Consider the following 10,000-nt stretch of genomic DNA (forward strand, 5'->3'; position numbering starts at 1 on the left):
ATATATATATATATATATATATATATATATATATATATATATACATCATACACACACACACACACACACACACACACACACACACACACATATATATATATATATATATATGTGTGTGTGTGTGTGTGTGTTGTGTGTGTGTGTGTGTGTGGAGAGAGAGAGAGATGCAGACCGAGACAGATAGAGAAACACAGAGAGAGAGAGAGAGAAAGGCGGAGAGACTGGGGAGCGAGAGTGTGAAGAGACAGGTGATTGAAGGAGAGGAAGACAGAGAAAGCGATAGAGAGAGAGGGAGAGACAGAAAGAGGAGAGAGAGAGAGATGGAGAGATGTGGGGAGAGGGAGTTGGCGAAGAGGGGGGGACTAAACAGGAGGAAAAGAAAGAGAGTGTGTGCACAGCAAGATAGGACAGACAAAGGAAGAGATGGAACATACACACGCGCGCGCACGCGTGCAGAGAGAGAGTGAGAGACAGACAGACAGATAGAGGGAGAGAGAGTAAGAAAAGTAGGAATAGTAATCTTCGTTTGATCTGTAAAAGACTTCACCACAACCAAATGGAAAAGGGTTGGGGTGGGTTTTTTTAAGTTTCGAAAGAAAAAAAAATATTAACGGTAAAATCAATGTAAAAAGCCTCTCCCCCTAAGCCACCCCCCCCCCCCCCCCCCTCTCTCTCTCTCTCTCTCTCTCTCGTAGACAGTCTACTGAGAGAGCATTAAATTTCCCTTCGTACCCCCCACCCCCCTACCCTGCAACTGCAAATAATACTGTCCTCCTAATAACCGTGCATGCAGTTCCCTCCTTCGAGGGAGAAATACCTATATAGACTCCTGCAACACTGTTCAGTCCTAAATGTGGTGTGTTAAAAAAAAAAAGAAAAAAAAAAAGAAAAAAAACACCCCGAAGTCTGCATTCTCCCAGAAATATAGGACATGATTTATAGGATTCCTTACGTGCATTCGTCCAATGTGTGTGTGTGTGTGTGTGTGTGTGTGTGTGTGTGTGTGTGTGTGTGTGTGTTCTATTCTTTGTTGTTCTTGTTATTTTTTACCCATTTTATTTGGGGTGGGGAGTGGGGGAAGGCAGTTGTGGGGGGGAGGGGGGATTTGGTTTCAACTTTGAAGTGAAAACGTTCCTTGATTGAGTACCCATAGCCAATTACAAGCGATAAACAATTGGAAGGCTAGAGAGAGACAGACAGATACAGACAGAAAAACAGATAAACAAAGACAGACAGAGAGACACAAAGACATAAATAAACAGGCAATCCCCACACACAAAGACGCAGAGACACACAACACACAGACACTCACACGCGCACGCAAGCACGCAAACACACACGCACGCACGCACACAAATATACACACGCACGCACACACAAACACACACACACACGCACGCACGTACGCGCGCACGCACACACACACACACACACACACACACACATACACAGGTTGAGACAATGAGAGGGAGAGATAGATGGAGACAGAAACAGAGGGTGAGATAAAGACAGCGACTGAAACAGAATGACAAAGACAGACATTTATACAGACAACAGGAGATTAAAAAACTGCAGAAATCGCCAAATCCTTTTGCGGAAATGAATGTAATCTTAAACGAGTAACGCCCCCCCCCCTCCCACGCCCCCCATCCCCCCTCCCCCCCCCCTCCCCCCCGCACCCACCCCCCTCCACAACCTTCCCCCTTAAAAATTGTGTCGAAACTAATAGATGGGATTTTTGTTTTTAAGTAATCAGTTTTATTAATTACATCTGAGAACCCGCTGGGCCTATGAAAATGGAATCTGTTTGGAAACTTCTCTCTTCTTGAACTTTGGTCGACTTTAAAAAAAGCAACCAACCAAACAGACGGACAGAGACACAAACAAATAACCAACCAACCAACCAAACAAACAAAAACTTCCTTCAAAGGATGAGGTCAGGATGGAGAAAATCACCACCACCGCCATATCCCGAACAGTATTAATATTTCATCTGCCTGAGGCGACAATCTAATTCTGAGCTTCTGTCTGTCTGTCTGTCTCTCTCTCTCTCTCTCTCTCTCTCTCTCTCTCTCTCTCTCTCACACACACACACACACACACACACACACACACACACACACACACACACACACACACCACCACCACCACCACCACCACCAACAACAACAACAACAACAACAGATAAACAAAGAATGGAGTTTGGTGAAATAAACAGAGACAGAGAAAGAGACTGACATGCAGACAGACAGATAAAAAGAGAGGGAGGGAGAGAAAGAGAGTGGGGGTGGGAGGAGATAATTCCAAAAAACCTGTAAAAAGTAATTTTGATTAAAAGTCGGTTGTTGTTTTTGTTAAACAAAAAACGTATCAGAACTAATGGATGGGATATTATCTTATCAGTTTTATCAAATACTCCAGAGTGCACGGGCGGCCTGAGTAAATGGAAATCTGTTTTTAATTGAGACATTCTTGAACTTTGGCTGACGTGAAAACTAACAAACAAACACAAACACTGCTCAAAGAGTTACAAGCAGACTAATTGAACTGCCTAAGGCGATAATCTCATTCCTTTGCTGCTGTTCTCTCTCTCTCTCTCTCTCTCTCTCTCTCTCTCTCTCTCTCTGTCGTGTATGTGTCGTGTGTGTGTGTGTGTGTGTGTGTGTGTGTGTGTGTGTGTGTGTGTGTGTGATCGCGCAGGTTCGCGCGCGTGTGTGTGTGTCTGTCTGACTGTATGTATGTGTTTGTATACCTATCGTCGCTGCTTCTTTGTCTTCTATGATTTGTCATTTGCTCTCTCTCTCTCTCTCTCTCTCTCTCTCTCTCTCTCTCTCTGTGTGTGTGAGAGAGAGACAGACAGACAGACAGGCTCTCTCTCTCTCTTTCTGCTAGTGGTATTGCTGAACTTCTCGAAATCGATATAAAAAAAAGAGAAAAGAAAAGAGACAAAAAGAAGGATAATAATACATCTGACTCAAGAAATGAGAAAAAAAGGGATCACGCTCACGCTTTATTATTCTACACAATATTTCAAAATGTCTGGCACTGAAGAAATGAAAGACACATGACAAATCAAGGTCTGCTAAATACTCTGTCTCTGCGTCTCTCCTTCCCGTGCTGGGGTCACAAAGAAGATGGTCGAGCCATGCAAATATTTCCCTCTTCATGTCAATTTTAAAAAAAAAACACACACCTTGAAGTTCTGTCCTTGAGTTTATTATTACCTCCATTCAAGTATTGTACAGAAGTGGGCTGAATTGAGAGACTTTAAATGTGGTTTGTTTGTTTGTTTGTTTTTTAAATTGTTTTTAGTTTTACTTCCAAGGAAAAAAAATCATTTTTGGTGTTCGCTTTGAGAGGCATAACATTGTCATCGTCTTTTGTTGATGTTGTGGTTGTGGTTTTCCCGCAGGCAATAATTCTCTTTTGCTCTTCTTTTTCTTAACTCATTTTCATCATGTCTTTTTAGTGTTCATCCTGATTTGCTTTTGGTGTTGTGTTCATGTAGCTGTGTATGTGAAAATAATACAATACTGATTACCATGAATCGGGGCGTATTTGGGGCGTGTTTGATATTATACAGTGATTTATTTGGCGTATCTTTTTACTGGTGGCTTATAGCAAATTCGAATTTTATTTCCTTTATTCTTTATTTCGATGACGATTTCAATCGCTGTGAGGAATACAAAAACATCAAATAAATAGGACCCCACGTGAAACAACTAAAACGTGAAGATAAAATAAAACGCAGAGAAAGCGGAAATTCAGTTCGATTTGGCAAAATGGTCGTGTCAGAGTTTGAAATCGAGTAAAATGACAGACCAAAACCTTCAACAATAAAAACCACTTACGAAAACAAAAATTGTTTCAAAATACAAAATAGGAGAGAAAAAATGACGAGGAAATTTTGACTCTATTCAAATCACATCACAGCAACTGCACCCAAAATAATATCATATACCTCGGGCATTGGGACACTCACTGACAATTGCTTGCAAGACAATTTGGTAACTTGCTTTAATTTTCTTTGTTTAAATGCAGCAACCAAAATATTTTTTAATTATGTATAGTTCAGCGAAATACATTTAAAATGCATACACAGGTAAAAAAAAAAAAAAAAAAAAAAAAACCCAAAGAACACTCATGTTTTTTTTGGGGGGGGTCTTAATCACGTATGTATATGTGAGAGAGAGAGATTGAGGGGAAGACACACACACACACACACACACACACACGATGGATTGACAACATTACAGAATGGATGGACATTAAAACCATTGAGCAGAAGTTCAGGCTTTGGACACACAAGCAACAGACCTGGAGGAATCTGGTGAACGGTTCTCCCGTGTGGTGGTGCCCCAATGGCGGACTCCTCCTTCTCCTCACCGAGTAGAACAAATAAAGAAGAAGTGGTGCAGGTCTACACATGCAGGAGATCAAGTCACGACTGCGTCTGCATGACTATGTGAAATCTCTCCGCTCTCAGTCTGACAGTTCGGATATTTCTTTTTTCTTTTCTTCTTTTATATATTATCATTATTATTGTCACATTTTCGTTCTCAAACAATTTCAATCAAGCCCCTTTCCCCAATGGGACGAAACGACACACACACACACACACACACACACAAGTAACGCGTTTGACACCTCAGCAGGAAATGTACCCGATAACTCGCCACACACCAAGCGCTTTGTAAAACCTGGGTGAAAGCAGCGAGCCAGAACTATCACAGCAAACAAGCGACCCCCGCAATCCACCTCCACCTCCCCCCCCCCACCCTAAATCCAAACCCACAACCCCACCCCACTCCCACCCCCACCCCACCCCCACTCCCTTACGGAAAACAAAAACCATTCCCATTCCCAGGAGGGTGGGAACTCTTTTGATCGCGCCCTCAACGCGAGTTTGTCCCTGTTTGGTAAAACTGGACCCCTTCCCTTGAGGAATTTGAGATTTGCTTGAAACCGCGATTTAGTCCTCCCCTCAGTACGAAAGCACCGTAGTTACACAGGATACAGAATAGTAGTGTGTTGGGTTTTCTTTGGAGGGGGTTGGAGGGGGGCTTGTGTGCTTTTTTTGTTGTTGTTGTTGTTGTTTTGGGTGGGTTTTTTTGTTTTTGTTTTTTTTACCTTTTTCTCTGAAATGTACATGGTAAAAAAACCGCTGTGGAGTTGCAACGTTGAACTGCTGAGTTTTAAAAGCTCGCGCTGAAATGAAAACCCCTGCTGTGTTGAATCCTAGGATCTTCAACGTCATAACACAGGACCTTGAACATTATGTTGTCAAGATCTCTCATCAAGGAGTACCGTTTTTCAAAACGTATCTGCGAACAATCAATTTCAAAATCCAAACGGGTTACAAAACATGGGTGAAACTGCTAAAACAAATCTTTGACAACACAACCTTTATCTTTAAAAAAAAATCCTTTTGGTTTCTAAAAAAATGCGCTAAACCGCTATGAACTTGAGATCTGGTTATACAGGACCAGGACCACTCACGAAGGTCGACTATTTTCAAACAACTCTTGATATTCATACGCACATTCCATTTTAAAAGCGAACTTGACTCTTAATATTGGGCGCGATCGCAAACAAAGGGAAAAAATCGTGACATCGCGCCCTTGAACTAATTGTTATTCCCTTTTGATTTTTTAAGAAAAAAAGCGCAAAATCCGTGTGAACAGACGTCAGTACACCAATTGTTACGTTTGATCTTTAGTTAAGATCAGAAGCTCCGGGATCTCGTCTCGATTGATCAAGTTTTTCAAGTTTCGCCAATAATGATAATAGTTATAATTTACTGTCACGGACAAGGAGGGTTGTGTGTGCGTGTGTGTGAACGCTGCCAGTTATGGTAGACCCACTCTCCTTGTAGCTCTCCCGCGTGCTCCTTGTAGCTGAGGAAGTCTATGGAATGCACGTGTTGCACTGGAAAGCATGACGTGCAGATTTCTGATTTGTGAGCTATGGGAAGTTTTCTTCGTTTGGAAAACCAGCACCGTTAGTCAGTGGAGCAAGACACTTGGCCAGGTCTACAAGTGTAGGGTCCTATAGAGAGGGACGCTCAGCCGGTATTTTGGCCGGAGTTCAGAAACCGTTGAGGGTATTTATTCATTTATTTGCATTGGTAAAATTACCTTGCAAATCGTAGTATTTGTTGGACAACCGTCTGAAAATATACGTACCTGTATTACTAGTCGGTTTTACTCTTCACGTGTTGGTTACCTGAATTTTTACTGTCTGACGTTAAATGTGTTTAATTTCTTATTTTCGTCGTAGACAGTTATTTCCTAGTCTGGAACGTTACCAGTTTACCTGAAACTGACATGTGGTTTTTTGCTTGAGTGTTTGATTCTTGTTCTCTAATTCGGTATTACTTTCACTCTAAATTTACAATTTCATATTACCTCACATATTCTCAGTTTGATGTGCTAGAATTACTCGGTCTATTTCTCCCAGTTCTGAATGTGGAAACAGTGAAATACAGGTCTAGCCTACATTTGTTTGGGGGATTATTTTCAGTAGATTTGTGAATTACTTCACAAAATTACTTCGGGAAATAATTGTTAAATTGGAGTTAAACCCGAATATTTTAGCCATTGGATGAATTAATATTTTGTAAAAAGAGACTGGAAAACCGTTCAATTATATTGCTTTACCTGTAAACCGTGATGGGATTTAAGGGGAGTGAATGAGTCGCTGTCCATGATAATGTAGTGTAGTGCTATTGTGATTCCCCTTCCGCCCCGAAATGGTGGGCGGCAGTTGAATCATACCAAGATTGTGGATAATTCACAAGGACTAAGCTGCGGATTCTAGGTTTTTGCCTAGGGAGCTCCACTCTCCCTCTGTGGAGACCCGACTTCATCCCGCTATTTGAGTGGCCGTCTTCCGCCTGGGGAGCTCGAGCGTCGCTGGTGGACGTGTTTTCCCCAAGCGCTACACCAGAATCCACCTTCCACAGGACAACGAACTGTGTGGTGCCAGTCCCCCCCCCCCCCCCCCACTTCTAAGTTGAGTATTACTGGGGGAAAAAAAAACACCTGTCATAGACGAGGCTGACGGAAGGGGAAATAAAACTGAGTGTTCCTCCTGCTGAAGAGGAAAGCGAACAGACTTCTTTGTGGTGTCTAATCGTTAGGTATCAGTGTCCTATTGTATCGTATCTGTGATTTTTTGTTACAAATATTTGGAGTAAATTTTTTTTGTATTTGTTTATTTCGGGCTTTTGTTTGGGTGAAGGTGAGAGAGCTGGCCATAACTTGTGGTTGAAAAGTTGCACGCCACATTTACGCTTGTTGAAAACTAATCACAAACGTTAACAAAATCATTCCACTTGAGGTACGATCAATGTAAAAGGACTTTGAAAAAAAATGTATAACATTGAAATTATATATATTTTTTTAAAAATAATTTTAAAGAGTGGGTCGTGGCTGCACTTTTAGTTAATAAAACATTGCATTTGAATTAGTCTAGCAGATTCCGAGGTAATGTTGTCCACAGAAAGGGGAGAGGGAACGGAAGTGTGGAGGAGGAGGAGGAGGCTATGGAGGTAGAGAGAGAGAGAGAGAGAGAGAGAGAGAGAAGGCAACTAGTGGTCTCAGTTACAATGAAACTGAAAGTCGTTTGTGATAGTGCCGTCTAACCCCCCACCCACACGCACACGCACGCACACACACATGCACTCACGCACACATACAGACACACGCACACATGCAGCCACAGAGAGAGAGAGAGAGAGAGAGAGAGAGAGAGAGAGAGAGAGAGAGAGAGAGAGAGAGAATGGCCGAGGGAAAAGTCAAACAGTGACAGCTAAAGAGACGCAGAAAAACAAACACAATCGGAGAAACACACATACAGAAGTAAAAAGAGCACGCACTTCACTATTTCTTTGAGTGAGCAATCTTTTTGCGAAAACGCCCCCCTCCCATCCCTCATCCCCGCCCCCATCCCTCCCTCCCCCCTCTCCAACCTCACACACACACACACACACACAAGTCGAAACAGTTTTTTCCCCCGTTTAAAATTTCACTGGACACACACACACCAGATCCCCTTTTACCAACGTCAAACCACACCCAAGTCATTGCCCTTCTTAGCACGAATTTAATCAAGCTCGCCCAGTCGAGTCAGCTGCTTATGAAACGAGACTCTTTTGCTTCCCCTGAATGGGGTTCGTTTTACCAGGAGTGTAAACCAAAAGAGAACGTGACAGAAACTTCCTAAACGGACACAACGATGGTGGTGGGGGGTGGAGAGGAACAAGAGTGGACCCGAAAAAACAAAGACAGGCTGGACGTAGACGTGTTCCAGCCTGATTCCAGAATTAAAAGCCTAGGGCTCTGCGACTGATCCAGTAGACAGTCCAAAAAGACCAGGACATGACATTTTTTGACAGATGACATATGCCACTTGTCCAGACGACAGTACAAGACCATTTCAGGGAAGACAGCGCTGCAACGAAAAAAAAACATATACAAAATTAAACCACATAAATGTAAATAGATAATAGAGAAGTTGATAAACAAATTAATCGATTAATCATTCAACAAATTCAATAATTAAACGAAAACGACAGGCTCTCGTTCAGATTCCCTACCCGGAAAATCTTCATCCATGACTTTGATTAACCGTTGCAACTCCAGCCAAACTTTCCTTTCCAGCAAATTTCCCCTTCGACTTGTAACGCATTCTTCTCCAGGTACGAGTTAAACTCGTATCATGATTACTTCCCCTGCGGACCAGGTTCGATTATTCTCGCAACACTATTCTAATTTCGGCTATTCTTGCTTGGTACACTTGATGTTGAAAACTGAACCGTTCACGGATTCCAGATAAAGGAAAAAAAAAACGGAAAAAAAAACAACCAAAAAAACCAAGCTTGTCAAAATTGTCCATTGATCTTCGCTGTTTAAAAGTGAACCACCCAAGTTTTTTCACTGCAGCGGTCTCATGTAGTGCTGGCCCAAGGGAGTTGTTGTAGCAGGCATGTAGCTGTGGGGGTAGAATGAGTTAGATTCCTCGATGAAGCAAGAATTAAATCCACGGAAAGAAAAAGTTGGTCACATCGTCGAAAAGACATCATGGCATGCAGCGCAAAACTTCCCGTGTTCTTCTCTCCCTTGGGTTTTTAGACTGTCTTTTACCTTTCAAAGCTTTTCCACACAAGTTTCTCTTTGGCTGTTGCTTTGCTGTGCATTCGGACTGTATTTACGGTTCTTCCCTTGTGGTCTATATATTCCGTCTCGGTCTCGAATGCATCCTGTTTTTCGCCTTTTATTTACCTTTCCCACGTCCCCCCTGTCTCTCTTAACGTCCCATTTTGTCTTATAAAGCGTCTGTCCTCTTCTTTAGATCCACCACCACCTCGCTACCCCCATCCCCCATAACCTCTTTGTTCTCCGTCCTCTCTGTTCTCTCACTCATTTTCTTTTTATGCTTTTTTTTTTTTCGTTTTACGTCACTTGGGTTTGGTTTTGTGGCCGGGGTCAATTCACAAGGAAAACACATTAATGACGCAATACCTTCTTCTTCCACTTAACGACCAACTTCAGAATGCTGATGAAAATTGTCGTGTTGTGGGAGGTTGCTGTTTGGCACAGTTTAGCTGGGCTACCGAGGGATGTTCTGTTAACTGATAGGGAGGATGGGGCGCAGTCTACTGGTGTGTTCGCATCTCCAGCTAGGCCAATCCGGCTACCGTAGCGGTCCCCGGGAATACACCCGACCGGCACAGCCCTAGCCTTCTACGATACTACTTACCCGTGGGGGAAAAAAGTGGGGGTAGGTGGACTTGCTGGCTGGTGGGGGCGACCTAAACGGAGGTGTTGGAGGGTAGTGGGGGTGGTGGGTGGTGGTGAGTCTACTCTGTTGTGTCACAGGCAGGAGGCGAGTCTGGACTTGAAGCAGTCCAGCGACTCGACTGTGACAACCTGCTGGGGCAGTGTGTTCCATTCCGGCATGGTACGGGGGAAGAGAGACTTCAAGAAGCAATAGATCA

At 43.0% G+C, this 10,000-nt stretch overlaps 1 protein-coding gene across 5 annotated transcripts in view; it reads right to left on the reverse strand.

Annotated features, from left to right (window-relative positions):
• LOC143292726 (guanylate cyclase 32E-like) overlaps positions 1-10,000 on the reverse strand; it is a 419,658-nt gene that overhangs the window by 162,909 nt on the left and 246,749 nt on the right. The gene's annotated exons all lie outside the window — the stretch shown is intronic.

Source organism: Babylonia areolata, chromosome 18 (genome assembly GCF_041734735.1).
Source record: "Babylonia areolata isolate BAREFJ2019XMU chromosome 18, ASM4173473v1, whole genome shotgun sequence".
Taxonomy (NCBI): Eukaryota; Metazoa; Mollusca; class Gastropoda; order Neogastropoda; family Buccinidae; genus Babylonia; species Babylonia areolata.